Below are 18455 nucleotides of genomic sequence, written 5' to 3'. Positions count from 1 at the left end.
TCTGGCCCCGGTGATTTATCTATCTTAGTGGTTGCGAGGTGGCGCCGTACCTCTTCCTAGGTTAAACTGTTGACATTCCAAAAAGAATTTACATTATTCCTCATTGTGTCTTCCACCGGGGGATTTTCCTGGGTAAAGACAGTTGAGAAGGCGACATTCAGTAGATTGGCCCTTTCCTCATCTCCTTCCACCATGACCCCCATGTTATTTCTAAGGGGACCCACACTCTCTGTTTTTAGTTTCTTATCATTTATATATTTGAAAAATAATTTGGGATTATTTTTGCTCTCCCTGGTAATATTACTCTCAGTCTCTATTTTTGTGGCCTTTATCAGCTTTTTACAGGATTTATTTTTCTCTCTATAATCCTGTAATGCCTCATCGCTACCTTCACGTTTTAACACCTTAAACGCCTTATCTTTCTCGCTTATTGCTTTCCTTACAAGACTAGTTAGCCACATAGGCTTTTTCTTGTTCCTCTTATGCTTTTTCCCATAAGGTATGTGTTTCTCACAGGACTTTTTCAGAATATATGAGAAAAAGTCCAATATTTTGGGGGGGCTTTTGTCTTTGAGAACATTATCCCAGTCTATGCCTTTAAGGTCTTCCCTTAGTTGCTGAAAATTTGCCCTCCTGAAGTTTAGAGTGTTGGTTGCCCCTTCCCTAACGTTCTTAGTAAAGCGTAATACAAAATCAATGATATTCCTTCCAGGCGGCCGCTCCAGAGTCTACGGCCTTCCCAGCGGCCGCTCCAGAGTCTATGGCCTTCCCAGCGGCCGCTCCAGAGTCTACGGCCTTCCCAGCGGCCGCTCCAGAGTCTACAGCCTTCCTAGAGGCCGCTTTGGCCTCCCAAGGCCCAATCCTGCCTCTGCAGCTTCCCAGCGCTGCTCTGGCCTCCCAAGGGCCAACCCTGCCTCCGCAGCTTCCCAGCATTGCTCCGGCCTCCCAAGGGCCACTCCAGCCTCCACAGCTTCCCAGCGCTGCTCCAGCCTCTCAATGGCCACTCCAGCTTCTGGCTTCCCAGGTGCCACTTCAGCTTCTGGCTTCCCAAGGACCACTCGAGCCTCCTGCTAAAATACGTTCCAGACGTCCTTAAGATGTCCTCAGCTGGTTCCCTGCCAGGTTTAAGCACCTCATTGGGGTGTGTCCTGTCTTCACTGTTCCTGCTCTCCTCCTCAGGTGTCCCGTCACTGAGAAGAATTGGAGGAGGCGAAGAAAGAAGAAGAGGGGGCTGAAGAAGAAGAGAAAAGGGGCTCTAAAGGGTGGTGGGGGTACTGTCACCAGTGGCATAACTAGGAATGAGTGGGCCCCATATCAAACATGTCCGGTCAGCGGCCTCCCCTCACTAATAACATGCCTGGCTCCAGGCTGTGGTCATGTCCAGGCCGCACACCTCTACCGACTTGGCTGCACGCTCTCGCTGCTAGGGCGCGCATGCAGACTCGCCCTGACTTAAAGGGCCAGCGTCCTCCTAATTGCCGCTGGCTAATCCAGTGCGCCCTTATAATCCGGCACCTCCCTTCACTCTCTGCCAGATCTTCAAGTCATTTCCCTGAAGTGAAAGCCCTCCTGGGTTTCCGAGTGTTCCAGCGTTTCCAGGTCTTCTCCGTGTGTCTGTACTCCAGTGTTCCTTTGAGTTCCTGTATTCTCGTGTTCCTGTGCCGTTCCCATGTTCCTGTGCCGTTCCCATTTTCCTGTTGCGTTCCTGAGGCGATCCTATGTTCTTGTGGCGGTCCCATGCTCCTGTGGCGGTCCTGTGGCGATCCCGTGTTCCTGTGGCGGTCCCAAGCTCCTGTGGTTGTCCTGTCGTGTGGCGGTCCTGTATTCCTGTGGCGGTCTTGTATCCCGGTGGTCGTCCTGAAATCCTGCCATCCTGAGGTCCTGCTATCCTGAGGTCCTGCTATCCCGAGGTCCTGCCATCCCTGTGGTTCCTTCTTTCCTACCTTGGCTGCCACCGCGGGCCTAGTCGCATCTGTGGAACGACCTGTTGAGATTGATCATCTCATTAGGAGGTCTCTAGCATGAGAAACTAGGTAATTGCAGCTGTACGATTCTCCTTGGGAGGTCATGAGTTAACTATACTGCCCAATTAAATGCTCTGTACTTGCTGTAAGAAAGGAGTAAGCTGGCTGGACAAAGTACTTGCTACCTCACAAGGGGGGGCAAAGGGTTGATATAACCCCTCGTGGGTGGGAGCACATGGTCCAGACTGGTCCAGTCTTTGCCAGGAGGTCCAGACTCCAGTCTGCAGTCTGGACTCAGAGGCAGGGCCGCATCTGCCATGAGGCGAGATGAAAATCTCGTCTCAGGCGGCAGAATGGGGATCCCTTTAAAGAGCGGCGAAATTTGACGCTCTTAAGTGGGCGATTCGGGCGCCCCTTAACGCCCGAATCGCACACCAGCTAAATAAATCGTGCCTGTCTCTTTAAGACACAGGCACGATTTATATGCGGAGCGACGCAGCGCCTTTCCGGCTGCTGCTTCGCTCCGTTCTAAGCAGTGACACAGGGAGCACCTGCCTGCAGGTGAGTATATATTTTATTATTTTTCATGTACTTTAATTAATTAAATGTGGCTAATAAGTGCGTGGGGAGGTGTCGTGTTATACAGTGGCGTAACTACCACCGTAGCAGCCGTAGCGGCTGCTACGGGGCCCATGAGGTTCGGGGGCCCGGGGATGGACGGACACTGTGTGCAGTGCTTTGGCAAGTGGACCGGGAATGCACAGCCGGTGCCTGGCAGATAGTGTCCCCGGGCCCCCCCCACTCTGTGTCCCGGCTACCGCCCACCTCTCTCCTGGGGCACACACCTCTCCTGGACCGCCCAGTCTCTGAAATTCCCGCCCGTCACCTCCCTGACCCGCCCCTCCGCTATCCACCTCCCTGACCCGTCCGTCCGCTATCCACCTCCCTGACCCGTCCGTCCGCTATCCACCTCCCTGACCCGTCCGTCCGCTAGCCACCTCCCTGACCTGTCCGTCACCCCCATGACCTGCCCGTCCGCTAGCCACCTCCCTGAGCTGTCCGTCACCCTCCTGCCCGTCCGCTAGCCACCCCCCCTTACCCTTAGCCGGCACAGGTGACCGCGGCCCGCCTACCCCTCTGCATAGAGGCAAAGCTGGCCGCTGACACATTCTACCGACGACACGGCCCCCCCCACGAACGCACCCCCTCGCCCTCCCGCCCGGCGAACGCACCCTCTGCCCTCGCCCTCCCCCTTAGGAACATGCAACCGCTCCGACCCCCCCCCCCTCCTGCCCGAACACCCGCCCCAATTACCACCGGAACACCCGCCTGACGCCACAGCCAGGTGGTCACACAAACATCTTAAAAGGTATGTATATACATGTGTATTTATCACTGTGTATAGATATTGTGTAAACTGTGTATATATTGTGTAAACTGTGTATATATTGTGTAAACTGTATTTAGTGTATAAACTGCGTATATAGTGTGTAAACTGTGTATTTAGTGTGTAAACTGTGTATTTAGTGTGTAAACTGCGTATTTAGTGTATAAACTGCGTGTATATTGCGTATATACTGTGTATTTAGTGTATAAACTGCGTATATAGTGTGTAAACTGTATTTAGTGTGTAAACTGCGTATATAGTGTATAAACTGCGTATATAGTGTGTAAACTGCGTATTTAGTGTATAAACTGCGTGTATATTGCGTATATACTGTGTATATTGCGTACATAGTATGTATAAATGCTGTATATACTGAATGTGTGTATTTGGTCTTTTATACTGTATGTATGTGTATATATGGTCAGTGTATATACTGTGTGAGTTTGTATACACTCTATATTAGTGTATAAATGTATATGAGTGCATAAATGTGTGTGTATAAGTGTATACTTGTATGTATATGGTTGCAATGTATATATACGTGTAGAACTTTATGTGTATATAAAGGTGTGTATGTATCAGTGTATAAATTTGTGTACTTGTAGAAATATGTCCGTGTAGGGGTACACTCACAAGAACGTATGGGGAATGTATATCTGGCTGCAAATTTGCTGACCGATATACATCCCTCATAGGCGTCTATAGCGCCTCAGCTCGGTACAGTGAGCACAACGTGTACTCACTGTTCCTAGCCGTGTCCGCAACAGAGATAGAGCGTGAACTATCTATGGCCATAAGAATGACCATTTGGCTCTATTCTCTATGGAGAGGGGAGGGGTGAGCCGCGATCACCTCTCCTCCTCTCCAGCGCGCCCATGTGTGCCTGCCAGGCACACGTTTATGTGTATTTTTTTAAGGGGAAGGGGGGCCCCTGCAGAAATCTGCTATGGGGCCCAGCCTCTCCTAGTTACGCCACTGGTGTTATACTTGGTGGTGGTGGTGGGGGGGTACTGTATGTATTATATGGGACTAGAAAACGTTTAATACTGGGGGGAAGCTATATATATCATATGGGGCCATAATTGTTTTATACTGGGGGGGGATGCTATATATATTATTTGGGGCTATAATTATTTTATACTGGGGGAGAATTAAGTATATTTTATATGGGGCCAGAATCATTTTATACTGGGGGGTGCTGTATATATTATATATCACTAAGCTGGGGGGATGTATATGGGATACAGTATATTACTAAGCTGGGAGGTCTGTATATGGGGTACACAGTATATTACTAAGCTGGGAGGGGGCTGTATATGTGGGACAAGATTTTATTTAAGCTGTAGGGAGCTGCATATGGGAGCTGTATATAATTTAATTGGGGTGGGGGGTGAATATCGAGGCCTTTAAATATATGAGAGCAGGGCTTTATAAAAATAAATGTATTATATATATATATATATATATATATATATATATATATATATTCATTAGGGGTGCTATATATTTGTTCAGGGTTACACTGTATGTAAATTCATGCAACATAATAACAGGGAGGGATATTTTAGTTATAGGATACAATAGATTTTTTTATTTTGCATCATGTAAACCAAATGTTGGGGGGGGGGCTGTATATTGATTTGTGCTTAGCATGCTATTGTTCCAGTAGAATATATATATATATATATATATTATATATATATATATATTTATATATATATAGTAGAAAGGCACAGGGTGTTGTGGTGGATGGTAGATACGTGTCACCGTGGTGCCTGGCCTCGGTGAAGTAAAAACCAGTATTGCTGGTGTCAGCGGCGTTCGGCCACTGACACTTTTGTTATTTTAGCATAGCTGCAATGCAGCTGATCCGGGACAGGGTTTTCCGGGGGTTTTTCTGGAGCAGTCACAGTGCTGGGTGGGATGGCTGTTCCCACGTTCCAGGCCAGGGCTTGCAGCCCTATGTAAAGCCACCTGTGTCAGGAGAAGGTGGGTGGTTCCCTACCTGTGTGTAGCTGAGTGGAACACAGGGAATAGCAGAGCCACAGAGCCAGAGCTGAGCCTTGCTGTGTGGGGAAATCTGAGGACTGAAAAGGTGCTCCTAACCCAGGAGGGTGAAGTACGGTACTGTGCCTTTGAATGTGAACTGTGCTTGATAACATGGACTGAGATTTATCATATGGACTATGCATTTTGTTTTGCCGGCTGGAGCAAGCCCTTTTGCCTGTTATTTCTAAATAAACACACCTGTTTTGTTCACCTGAAAGACTGCTGCGTGGCGCTTCTCTAAAGGCTACCATTTGAGTGAACCCCTACAATATATAGGGATGTTTTGTATGTGGGGAGTGTGAGGTCAGTTGTGTTGTGAGGGGTATATATTATTTAGGAGCGCAGTGTTGTTATCCAGGACACTTTATACCATAAGTGACTGTGGTATTTTCAGGGACGCCGGGTGGAGATGCTGCACAGAGCTGAAGATATCTGGCCGTGAATTCACCTTTGATACTTCATGGATTGGGGAACCTGGAATAAAGTCCACCTGATGGAAGAGATTGTCATCTATAAGGTACTAGATGCCACTAATGACTCCCAGAACCTGCAGTCAGTCACACCGTGTCAGTGGCACAGTTTAAGGATTTACTTAACAGGGAGCAGGGTGGCAGCATTTTAATATTCGCCTCAGGCAGCAAATATGCTAGAATCAGCCATGCTCAGAGGTCAGTCTATTTAAGCCCAGTTAGAAGAAGAGTCTGAGGCAAGCTGTCCTGACACTAGACCAGAACAGAGGTCCACATCAGGACATCAGTTTATACAGAACCACCACAGCCTCAAGATACTTTACCAAGCTGTGAGCAACCAACTTCCTGTGGACCTGCTCCAAGCAGCTACCTCTTATCACCTGAAGTCTGCTGATGTTTAAGGCTGTTTGCTGAATAAAGAACTGCAAGTTATTCTTCACAAATGTGCCTCTGTGTGATCCCTGGATCAGGCTGTTCACCATCACAGGCTCCACATCCTCCATCCCCAGGGATTCCCTCTACACATCGGTGTTGCGGCAGGTAGAAACCTACTCTGTCAGCCTTTCCCTCCATTTTCTTGTACACACCACCAACTGCAGACCTGCCAGTCTGTGGTCGAGGCCTCTGCTCCTAATAGCATTCCCTGTGATCACTGCTGGCCTCAAGGCCGCATTGCCAGCCGCTCGGGTAGTCAGGACCCCCACTACCTCCAGCCATCTGAAAAAGGTCAGGCCCCGGTGGGGGATGATGCACATAAATCATCATATCCAAATCCTATCATAAAGGCAATTCCTAATAAAGAGAATCACAAGATGTTCACATACGAATCACTAAATAACAGGGGTTCTGAAGAAATGGAGCAAAGCAGTGTCATAAATAAAATAACCAATGTATGTTCTATGTACATGTTCAAGAACCTGAAAGTGCAATTGGGATATATTATGACAGGAAGAATCAATGTGGTAAAGCATTGGTAGCAGACTCGGACTGGGTCGGCGGGGGGCCGGGGAATCCCCCGGTGGGCCCCGGTCCCAGACACCGACAGTCCGACAAGCCACAAAGTTGCAGGGGCCTCCGTTTGTATCGGAGGCCCCTGCCATAGTATACAGATGCGTCCGCGAGTGGTGTGTCGCCGGCGGCACCTGCTGACAGCTGGCCCCAGGCATTGTCATCTGCATCTTTAAGATGTAGATGACATGTCTGGTCCGGATTGTCGCCAGCCATCACGGACATTGGTGGCCAGTGGGAAGCAGGCGCAGCTGCAGTAAGACTCGCGGTACTAGTACCGCAAGTCTTTCTGTCATCCAGACCCCGGATGTGCGGCGCGTAATGATGTCATTATGATGTCATAATGTCATTACGCGCCGCACATCCCGTCACCGCTCTTCACTCCGGACCCGAAGAACTGAAGGAGGAAGAAGCACCGCCGACAATACTTAGGTAAGTTTTTTTTCCCCACACCTTCAGGCCAAAGAATGGGGGGCCCCCGGGGTTGCAATGTTTATTAAAGCATGGAGGGCAAAGGGGGCCAGTGTTTATAAAATGAATTTAGGACAAATGGGGCCCTGGGGGGGGGGGGGAGCAGTATTCATTTAAAGGCTTGAGGGCAAAGATTGTGTATATGGAAGGGGTATTATATATATATAGACAAGAGTACCCCCCAGAGGGAAACCCCTTACATTTTATATAAACCCCTAGGGCTTGTTTATATGAGCAGAAACCCCTTTAATTTCATGTAAACCCTCTGGGGGGTACTATTATACCCCTCCATATACATAAGGAGGTAGGTGTATATACTGCCCCCCTGGGGCCCTCTTTGCCCTAAATTTTATTATATATATACGAGAGGACCCCCCAGAGTGGGGTTTATATAAAATGACAGAAGGGATTTATATACATCGTATATGCCAGCCCACAGTAGTATACAGCCAGCCTGTCCCCAGTAGTATACAGCCAGCCTGTCCCCAGTAGTATACAGCCTCTCCCATGTAGTATACAGCCAGCCAGCCCCCAGTAGTATACAGCCAGCCCCCAGTAGTATATAGCCAGCCCCATGTAGTATGTAGTATACAGCCAGCCCCCAGTAGTATACAGCCAGCCCCCAGTAGTATACAGCCGGCCAGCCCCCAGGAGTATACAGCCAGCCCTCAGTAGTATACAGCCAACTCCCAGTAGTATATAGCCAGCCCCATGTAGTATACAGCCAACCAGTCCCCAGTAGTATACAGCCAGCACCATGTAGTGTACAGCCAGCCCACAGTAGTACACAGCCAGCCCCATGTAGTGTACAGCCAGCCCACAGTAGTATACAGCCAGCCAGCCCCCAGTAGTATAAAGCCAGCCCCCAGTAGTACACAGCCAGTCAGCCCCCAGTTGTACACAGCCAGCCAGCCCCCAGTATTATACAGCCAGCCAGCACCCAATAGTATACAGCCAGCCACCAATAGTATACAGCCAGCCTGCCCCCATGTAATATACAGCCAGCCAGCCCCCAGTAGTATACAGCCAGCACCATGTAGTGTACAGCCAGCCCACAGTAGTATACAGCCAGCCAGCCCACAGTAGTACACAGTCAACCAGCCCCCAGTTGTACACAGCCAGCCAGCCCCCGGTATTATACAGCCAGCCACCCAATAGTATACAGCCAGCCACCCAATAGTATACAGCCAGCCTGCCCCCATGTAGTATACAGCCAGCCTGCCCCCATGTAGTATACAGCCAGCCAGCCCCCAGTGGTATACAGCCAGCCTTTACTATACTCTAGTGGCCAAGACAATTGTATTTATAAGATGCGCTATAATCCACATGTCCATATGCGGAGGCCTAAAATAAATATTTAATATTTCCATGTAACAGAAAGTGGGCCCCCAGAACCAATTTCACTGGTGAGCCCTTAGCACTCCAGTCCGACCCTGATTGGTAGCATCAAATTCCTTGTCCTGGCGGACGACTTCTGCTGTCCTATGTGGGTGTCCAAGGACTGGGTCGCCTCCCCATATACACTAGTCCACAAGGACATTTAATGGCGTAGATTAATATCAATTAATATCATTAATATATTTAATAACAAGATGTAAAACATTTCCATTCTTTATATTTGTGATTGTATACTTTGCACTATATGTGAGGGCAATCTGTTTTTATACAGTAGCATTCTGCTTTTTACCCGGCAGGGGTCAGCAGATGTATAGCAGTGTTGGATCTGTAAGTGGGTCAGTCTGCTAGCTCAGAGGCAGTTGCTGTATGTGACAGCAGGACAGTGTGAGATTTAAATTTAGGAATGTATGTGGGTCAGTGTGCCATGTGAGGCCAGGGTTGGCTGTTTACACAGTTCTATCATGGTGGCTGCACATTTGGGTTTTATCTTTTCCACAGACTGCACAGGACAGACAGTATCTGACTCGGCGCCAGAGATGATTTAGGTTCCATTAGGAAAAGATCACAACCCTCAAACAACTACACCCACCCGCTGCTAAACACTAAATCTCAATTAGTCTAATGTGTCCTCAGAGAAGGGCCACATCAGTCATTGACTAACCAAGAATATTAAGAAGAAAACCAAAGCATTATATGGATACAGATATTTCACTGACTGTCATGACTGGCTTAACTAGTTCATCAGAATTGACATCTCAGTCTGTAATATTAGGTAATACAGGAGCCAGCCCCAATGGTGGGTTCAGTTAATTAAAATGCACATAAGAGCTACTTAAGTATTTTCTCACTAGGTTCATGTGGTTAGAGTGGGTCTGCTCAATAGTAAATCCCAATTCCCTCCGATGAATACATCTTACATATACATAACATAATATAATATACAAGTCATCATTAGTGATGAGCATGGAAGAGTAATGAAACTTTTAAACCATACGTGGAAACCATTACAAAAACTGTCAAACATGGCAAACTTAGGAAACTTTGAAGGAAATCTATTGTCAAAATCCATCATGATAAACTAGGGACATTATTCATAGATCCAGGCACCATGACTGTGGTAATCTTCTTATATTTGTTATGCATGACCTCCTTCCTTCTAAAATTTTTAAACTTTTAAACTATGCTAACCTGGCTACTTTCAAAAAGTTTTGAAAGTTTTTGTATTACGCAGCATATTTTATGTAAGCTAATTTATGAAGAAAAGTGGCTCTGAATGTGTATTGTATCTACTGTATTTGTATATCCTAAGAAACATTCTTCATCCTGATCACTAACAATCGTTGGGTGAAATTCCAGACGTGGAACCAAAGCACCATTTCCATCAAACAGAAGACATACAAACATTCCAGACACATAATGTGGCTCATAATATTCCTCTAATCCGGTCATTCTATTCATCAAGCAGAGATTGCCATCACCATTGAGAGTCGGTAGTGGAGAAAGTGCTGCACATATGCACAAAAAAATCTGATTCCTATTAGGCTGTGTTCACACCACGTATTATGTGTAGGTTAAGCGTATACATCAGGAAAGCACCCGACGTATACGCTTAGAGCATACATTAACAAACAGAGGCAGATGGAGGCATAGTTGTTGCCTCCTTCTGGCCACTTTACCTCCCATGTGCCAAAAATTGCAGGATGGTAAGATATAGCATGCTGTGGCAATGGACGGCTATGGGGGCGGGTTCAGTGTACGTCACTTGGCAGGAAGGGGGACCCACTGATGGGATACGTCTGTGCCATACATCGTAAAGTATCCTCCTGATGTTTCTTTACAATGTATAGCAATTAACGTTGTGTGAACCCAGCCTTAAAGAGGACCTACCTGTCTTAATAAAAATTATAATAATCTTAATAAAAAAATCTTAATAAAAACATCTGTTTTTATAATTAACATCATTGGCTCCAATCACTTTCAAAGAGAACCTGACAGCAGAAATTGACCTAATAAAGCACTACCAGTATGTTGTCAAGCAGATTAACACCATCCAGATTAACACCATCCATTTATTAAAGCGTTTGCGCCAGTTTTTCTTTTGACTTTGCACTAAAAAGAATGTGCAAACTGCTTGTACATGTATTTATAAAGTGGCTGTGCCAGTTTTGTGTCACGGCTGCAACAAGACAGAAAAAAAAGTGTGCACCTAAAGGGGAGTGTTAGTGCTTAGTCAGAGTGTGCGCCACATTTATTTCTTACGTACACCACAATTCTGTCTGCGCCACAATTCTGCAGCATGAAAAAAATGGTGCACACTTCCCGAGGAGTGCAGGGGGCGGTAGATTATTGAAGACTGTGCTCCAGTTTTGATTAATCTGCCGCACCCTGCACAGGCAGACTGCACTAGTTTTGATAACTATGGGCCAATGTTTCTTTGTCAACTTTGAAGAGAGATGTAAATTGGATGTATAAAGGTGTGTAGAGCTAAGCACTGAAGCTCTCCTCTCCACAGAACACCCCTTCTGATAAGATTGATCATCATTCTCCAGAACGCAGGTAAGCTTGTTTGTGCTAAACTCTCTGTGATTTTATACACCAGTTTACATCTCACCTCTCAATTAATTGTCTGGATGACACCACCAAACTGGATCATGAAACATGATCTGGAATTTAACATGGGGAGAGAAAAAGAACTGGACCGCACATCCACACATCACACAATGATCTACTGCCGCTAGGCTACATTATATAACGAACTCGAGGTTCTTAGTTACATTTTGATCAAATTGTATAAGCCCACCAACCACTTCACGGTGACCTCCTTATGGTGGGTCTCTACGCTATTATGTGCGGCATCACATGGCGCAGCACAGCGCCGGCAGGGACCAAGACCCGGTTGCCCCCCAGCACCCATACTGGCAGGCATAGCCCCCATGGCTCCGGGTCCCAGGCTCCCACCAGCACTGTACCACAGAAGTGGCGGACGCCATGCAATACCGCACCGGAGCCATGGGGGCTATGCCTGCCAGTATGGGTGCTGGGGGGCAATCCCTGCTCCCCAATGACGTGACAGGGAGCAAAGATCTTCTTTTAAATGCTGGCGGCATTGAAAGGGTTAATACTCACGATCGGTGTTAGTGGTGGGTGTGGGTGTGCTGCAATATGCAGGTAACACAAAGTATAACACAGAGTATAAAGCAGTGTGCTTGATAAAATCTTCAGGGATTTGTAATGTCTGGTGTGGTGCCAAGTGACTGGCGCAAGGCAAATGTGGTGCCAATATATAAAAAGGCTCGAGAACTTCGCCAGGCAATTACAGGCCTGTAAGCTTAACTTCCATTGTGGGGAAAATACTGGAAGCGTTAGTAAAGGACTACATACTGGAGTATGTGACATGAAATATATAATAAGTGACAGCCAGCATGGGATTACTAAGAATAGAAGTCAAACTAACCTTATCTGCTTCTATGAAGAGGTGAGCAGATGCCTGGATGGAGGAGCAGCTGTGGATATTGTGTTCTTGGACTTTGCAAAGGCATTTGACACTGTCCCTCATAGACGCCTCATGGGTAAAATAAGGTCTATTGGTTTGGCAGAAATCAATTGGATTGAGAACTGGCTGAAGGATCGTATCCAGAGAGTTGTGGTCAATGATTCCTACTCGGAATGGTCACCAGTTATGAGTGGCGTACACCAGGGTTCTGTGCTTGGCCCACTACTATTTAATATATTTATTAATGATATAGAGGTAGGAATTAATACCACTTTGTCTATTTTTGGTGAATATTTGGTCATCCACTTGGCAAATGAGGTTTAATGTGGATAAATGTAAGGTTATGCACCTGGGGGCTAATAATCCAAAGGCAAAATATGTCCTTGGGGGAGTAAATCTGGGAGAGTCCCTTGTTGAGAAGGACCTGGAGCTACTAGTAGATCATAACAGCATGCAATGTCAATCAGCTGCCTCTAAAGCCAGTAGGATCTTGTCATGTTTTAAAAGTGGTATGGACTCTCGTGATGGGGATGTAATATTACTACAATACAAGGCATTGGTTTGGCCTCACCTGGAATATGCGGTCCAGTTCTGGGCACTGGTCCATAAAAATGATGCCCTGGAGCTGGAGAGGGTTCAACGTAGAGCCACAAAAATGATAAGGGGTATGGAGGGTCTTGGTTATGAATAAAGATTAAAACAACTAGATTTATTTAGTCTGGAAAAGAGACGACCACGAGGGGACATGATTAATTTATATAAATATATGAATGGTCCATACAAAAAATATGGTGGTAAGTTGTTCCAGATTAAATCAAATCAAAAGACAAGAGGGCACTGTCTCCGTCTGGAGAAAACAAGGTTTAATCACTAGAGGCAACAGGGCTTTTTTACTATGAGAACGGTCAATCTGTGGAATAGTCTGGCTCAGGCGCTGGTGACAGCAGTGAGCTTCAAGAAGGGTCTAGATGCCTTTTTACACCTAAATAACATTGATGGTTATGTTATATAGAATTGTTTCCCCTAAATCCCTTCCTCATCCAATCCCTTTCCTTCCTTGGTTGAACTTGATGGACAAGTGTCTTTTTTCAACCGTATAAACTATGATAAAGTACTGTTATCACACTGGTATTGGATGCCATCTTACATACTGTCAGACATTTTAAAGACTCAGCATTCATTTCACATAACTTTGTGCAGTGAAAACTAAAGTTTGGGTAGGGTTCGTCCCTGAGCAGAGCACATAGAGACTTAGTGCTCGCTAGCACCACCTAGAGGAAGGTATCCAGGTGAACACCTGGGCATTTTGTTTATGTGAAGACAGCCAATGGTTCTCCATTTCTTTGTGTGCTTACATCCAATAGTGTTGCATTTCCAGGGTCAAACCACCCAAAAGTATTGCCTGCTTGTGTACTTGCATGCCTCTTGCAGAGTGTGTTATGACTTTCCATATAAGAGTTTCAGTGCCAAAAGAATAAAGCAGTCTTGAGCTAATCTTCAGAAAGGACAGTGCTTCTTTCCTGTATTACTCCATTCCAAGCTGGAATACAAAGACTCATATAATTTGAAAGTTCCCTTTACAATGAGGGGGGTTTGAGCCCCAGATAAAAATCTCTAAGAGTACTGTACCTCGACGGTGATGGCAGGAGCGATAAAGCCAGTGATGATGCAGTGGAGATATGTGGTTCCTCATCAAGGTTACACCATCAATTATTGGATCAACATTGGGAGTGATGATGTGGGGGGATAATGATGGGGTAGGGTGATGATGATGGGGGTGATGATGAAGATGATAGGGGTCAGGGCCGATGCTAGCACATTTGCTGCCTGAGGCGAAAATTAAAATGCTGCAGCCCCCTCCCCCCCCCAAAACCTTAATCTTTCAGTAGCTTACCTCCATTCCCCTGCTATATATGTGGCAGGGGAACAGGAACAAGTCTGACAAATCTTTTAAACGTTTCCGTATCCTGATCAGGATGTTTAAAACTTTACTAACATTTCCAACAGGCAGGGGATCACAGATACTCTTTGACTGACTGAGAGGCGTTGGCTGCATCTAGTACCTTAAAGATGACAATCTCTTTCATATGGAAAGGACTTTATTCCGGGTTCTTCCATCGATGACGTATCACTGCTGAATTCACGGCCAGGTATCTTCAGCTCCATGCAGCACATCTCCTCCTAGCGTCCCTAAAAATACCACAGTCACTTACAGTATAAAGTCTCCTGGATAACAACACTGGGCTCCTAAATATTATATACCCCTCACAACACAACTGACCTCACTCTCCCACACATATAAAACATCCCTTCATTAAATACTGTAAACATATATAAATAGTACTGGAATTATAATATGCACAGCACCCAAATAACATATATATAGCACCCCTTAGTGTGGTTCAAACTATTGTATCCCATCCTGTCCCAGGTCCCTAATCATTTTATATACAGTGTCATTTTCTCTAAACAGGCCCCCTTTAATGTATTTAAAGGCTTGAATATACAACACCCCCTCTATTAAATTATACACAGCTCACAAATACAGATCTCCTCCATCTTATATAAAATCTGTCCCCACATACACAGCCCTCCCAGGTTAGTTATATACTGCAGCCCAAATACAGCTGCCCACTAGTTTTATTAAAATCCAGCTCCTGAATACAGTCCACCAGCCTGTTGAATTACTTTCTGGTCCCAATATATAGCCCATTCCCTCAGTTAAATTATATACAGCCTCCCATATAGTGCCCCAAAGTTCAATTACTACCAGGCCCCAAAATATTAATTGCCCCACATACACAGCCCTCCCAGGTTAGTTATATACTGCAGCCCAAATACAGCTGCCCACTAGTTTTATTAAAATCCAGCTCCTGAATACAGTCCACCAGCCTGTTGAATTACTTTCTGGTCCCAATATATAGCCCATCCCCTCAGTTAAATTATATACAGCCTCCCATATAGTGCCCCAAAGTTCAATTACTACCAGGCCCCAAAATATTAATTGCCCCAAATCAGTTTTATTAAACTTGACAGACTGGACACTGTGGGGGGGGGGGGGGGGGCACATATAGGCACTGGGGGGGCACATATAGGCATTGGGCACAAACAGGCACTAGGCACATACAGACGCTGGGCACATGTGTATATGCCTTATAGAGCTGCTCTGACCTCCATCTTCTCTTCGGGCTCCAGCAGTAGATCTCTCTCCTGACGGAGAGCAGCGCTGGTCCTGCTGGAGCCTCTGGGTCTCCTCTCTACTGGTCTCTCCAGGTCTCCAGCTCCATGGTCCCCAGCGGCTCAAACAGCTTAGGAGAGGACGTGGAGAGCGGCTGGTGAGGATCCAGTGCGTTACACCCCCAGGGCACCAGGCAGCTTAATCTTCCCACGTGCCTGTAACACTGCATAGAACAGAGCGACGTAAGCAGCCGGAGAGACAGGTGCGATTTATTTATCTAGTGGGCGATTCGCCCACATTAGAGTGGCAAATTTCGCTGCCCTTTAAATGGCTCTGCATTCTGCTACCTGAGGCGAGATTTTCATCTCGCCTCATGGCAGATGCGGCCCTGATAGGGGTGATAGTTGAGCTGCCTCTGATGACATATGGGACGCAATATGACACTTGGTGGTCAGATATCACTCTCTGGGTGGAGGAGAGATGGCTGCCTATAGGGGCCAGTCAGGGTCTTCATATGATAATTCATCTATAGCCTTGCCGTCCAGATGATAGTGGTCACCTCCTTGATCTTGAAAGAAGAGCAGGTCAGAGGGTAGGCTGGCGGGAGGGCTGGTGTCCATCCTGGTTGGAAAAGGTGGATCTATACATTTTGTCTCTACTCTCTCCCAGTCTATTTCAGCAAAAATGGATACTGACGGACATCTCCACAATAACCCAGGCATTTAAATTGCTGTTTGCTAAGTAGGATGGATATAATGGGGCTTATTTACTAAGGGTCCCATGGCTGCATTTTCGTCTTTTTTTCCCAATATTTTGGGTGATTGCGATGGGGACTGTGTCGCACGCGACGTTTAGTGTTGCAAACATGTGTTTTAGTAGTTTTTGATTGCCTTTGTGTGTACAAATAAAGACTTACAATATTTTCTTGATACTGATTATATGATTTATGAGCTATACTCTTTTGGTCCTTTATACTATTGTTGGTACTCATCTTTTGGCTAGTATAGGGATTTCATACAGTGGAAGTGGGTATTGTTATTGGTATTCATTAAAGGGAACCTACCACCACAATTCTACCTATAAAGGTAGAACGGGTGGTAGGTGGATGAATGGAACGTGAGGATAGCCCTTTTTTTGGGCTAATCCTCACGTCCCGGCTATCCTTTAGTAAACTTTAATAAGTGGCTATGTAAATTTTTTAAGCGGCTAGTGGGGTGTGGAGTAGCCGGACATGAGGCTATATGTCGTGGCTACTCCACGCCCCAGTAGCCTCTTTTCTTTGCCTACCATGTCATCTTCGGCGCGCAGCAGTAGAGCTGGCCTTGGAGCTATGGCCGTACAACCACTCAGCTATGAGGAGCTGCACACCGAAGATGACATGGTAGGCGGAGAAAAGAGGCTACTGGGGCGTGGAGTAGCCGCGACGTGTAGCCTCATGTCCGGCTACTCCACGCCCCAGTAGCCGCTTCAAAAAATTTACATACCCACTTATTAAAGTTTACTAAAGGATAGGCGGGACGTGAGGATTAGCCCAAAAAAGGGCTATCCTCACGTCCCATTCATCCACCTACCACCCGTTCTACCTTTATAGGTAGAATCGTGGTGGTAGGTTCCCTTTAAATCTAGTGTTGCCTAATCAACCTAGGGGGACCTCAAGTGTTTGGAAATGTTAATGCAGCTGGTAACTCTGTGCCTGAGAAGGAATATGTAATTGTGTGACCAATCAGATGTACTGTTACACTACAAAGAGAATGCTGGTTGGATGATAGGCCTGGAAAGTACCAGAGAGTCCTCCCTAAGAGGAGAAGAGAGAAGACTTAGAGAAAGAGAGAGCTTCCTGAAAGCACATGTGTCTGTGGCACACTGCCCTGACACACTTGGCCTAAGTGGAGACAAGGCCTCAAGCAGACATCCACCTTCTGTTGTAGCAGCCAGCTATTCTAATGCTGAATTCTTTGCAAATTCTGCCTCTGAGTGATCCCTGTGCAAGGCTGTTAACACCACAAGCACCCCATTCACCACCATCAGGGATTCCATATCGACATTGGAGTTGCCCCAGGAAGAAACCTACATCTAAAACCTCTCGCTCCATTACTTGTGCCTTCCACTTGCCGGAGACCTGCCAGGCTGTGGACGAGGCCTCTGTTCCCTGGTACCCAGCACCATGACCGAAAACGAGGGCTAAGCCATGCTCCATCAGCCACTCAAGTACACAGAGCTCCGGCTTCTCCCCAAGCCATGAAAAAAGGCTAGGTCCTGGTGGAGGATGTTGCAAGTGGCGTCACGAACAGAATATCTGTGCTTTATGCTGGCATATTGAACTGTGTTTATTGAACTGCCTAACCCTGCTGCTACTTCGGTTTAAGGCCCATACTGTGATTGAACTTTGCTATTCATGCTTTTATTCTGCTGCCTTGTGTTGTCGGGTGCTGCTTCAGCACCAACATTGTTAACCCCCAGAACTGTGTCAGCTGTGCCATGCTGTGGGAACGCCGCTCCAGCACTGAAAGTATTAACTCCCACAGAGACTGTTCTACGCAGCAAGAAATTCCAGCCCGCCAATATATACTGGTGGGAAACCCAGTCTGCATGTGCTAAGCTCCACCCCTTGCGGGAGTGGTGCAAATTCTGCACCAGGACTGTGTCGGAGTAGAAAACTGAGCCCGCCAAAACTCCTGTTGGGGAGGACTTAAATCCCGCGCGCGAATATTTCCCACTCCACCTCAGCGCAGGAAGTGAACTCTCTAGTGTCTCATGGAGTGAAAATGCAGCTGTCATCATGTTGAGACCAAGGCCTCTACCTCTCAATGAGGGCCTTTGACACTTTGATCATTGTGACAGCACACCCCATCCAGAGGCCATTCGTTGCTCACTAGCTGCATCGAGGTATGACTCAGGCATCCATCATGGACACTTACCTCTGGCCTGCGACGGAGTGTGGCTCTCTACCTGCACTGAATTCCTCAGCTGAATTCCTCATTCTCTGTACGGGGTAAAATGGCGGACCATTCTCAACAGCCATCTTCCCTGTCTGGGA

Source organism: Engystomops pustulosus, chromosome 6 (assembly GCF_040894005.1).
Source record: "Engystomops pustulosus chromosome 6, aEngPut4.maternal, whole genome shotgun sequence".
NCBI lineage: Eukaryota > Metazoa > Chordata > Amphibia > Anura > Leptodactylidae > Engystomops > Engystomops pustulosus.
The sequence above is the reverse complement of the archived record's forward strand: the minus strand, read 5'-3'. Positions refer to the sequence as shown.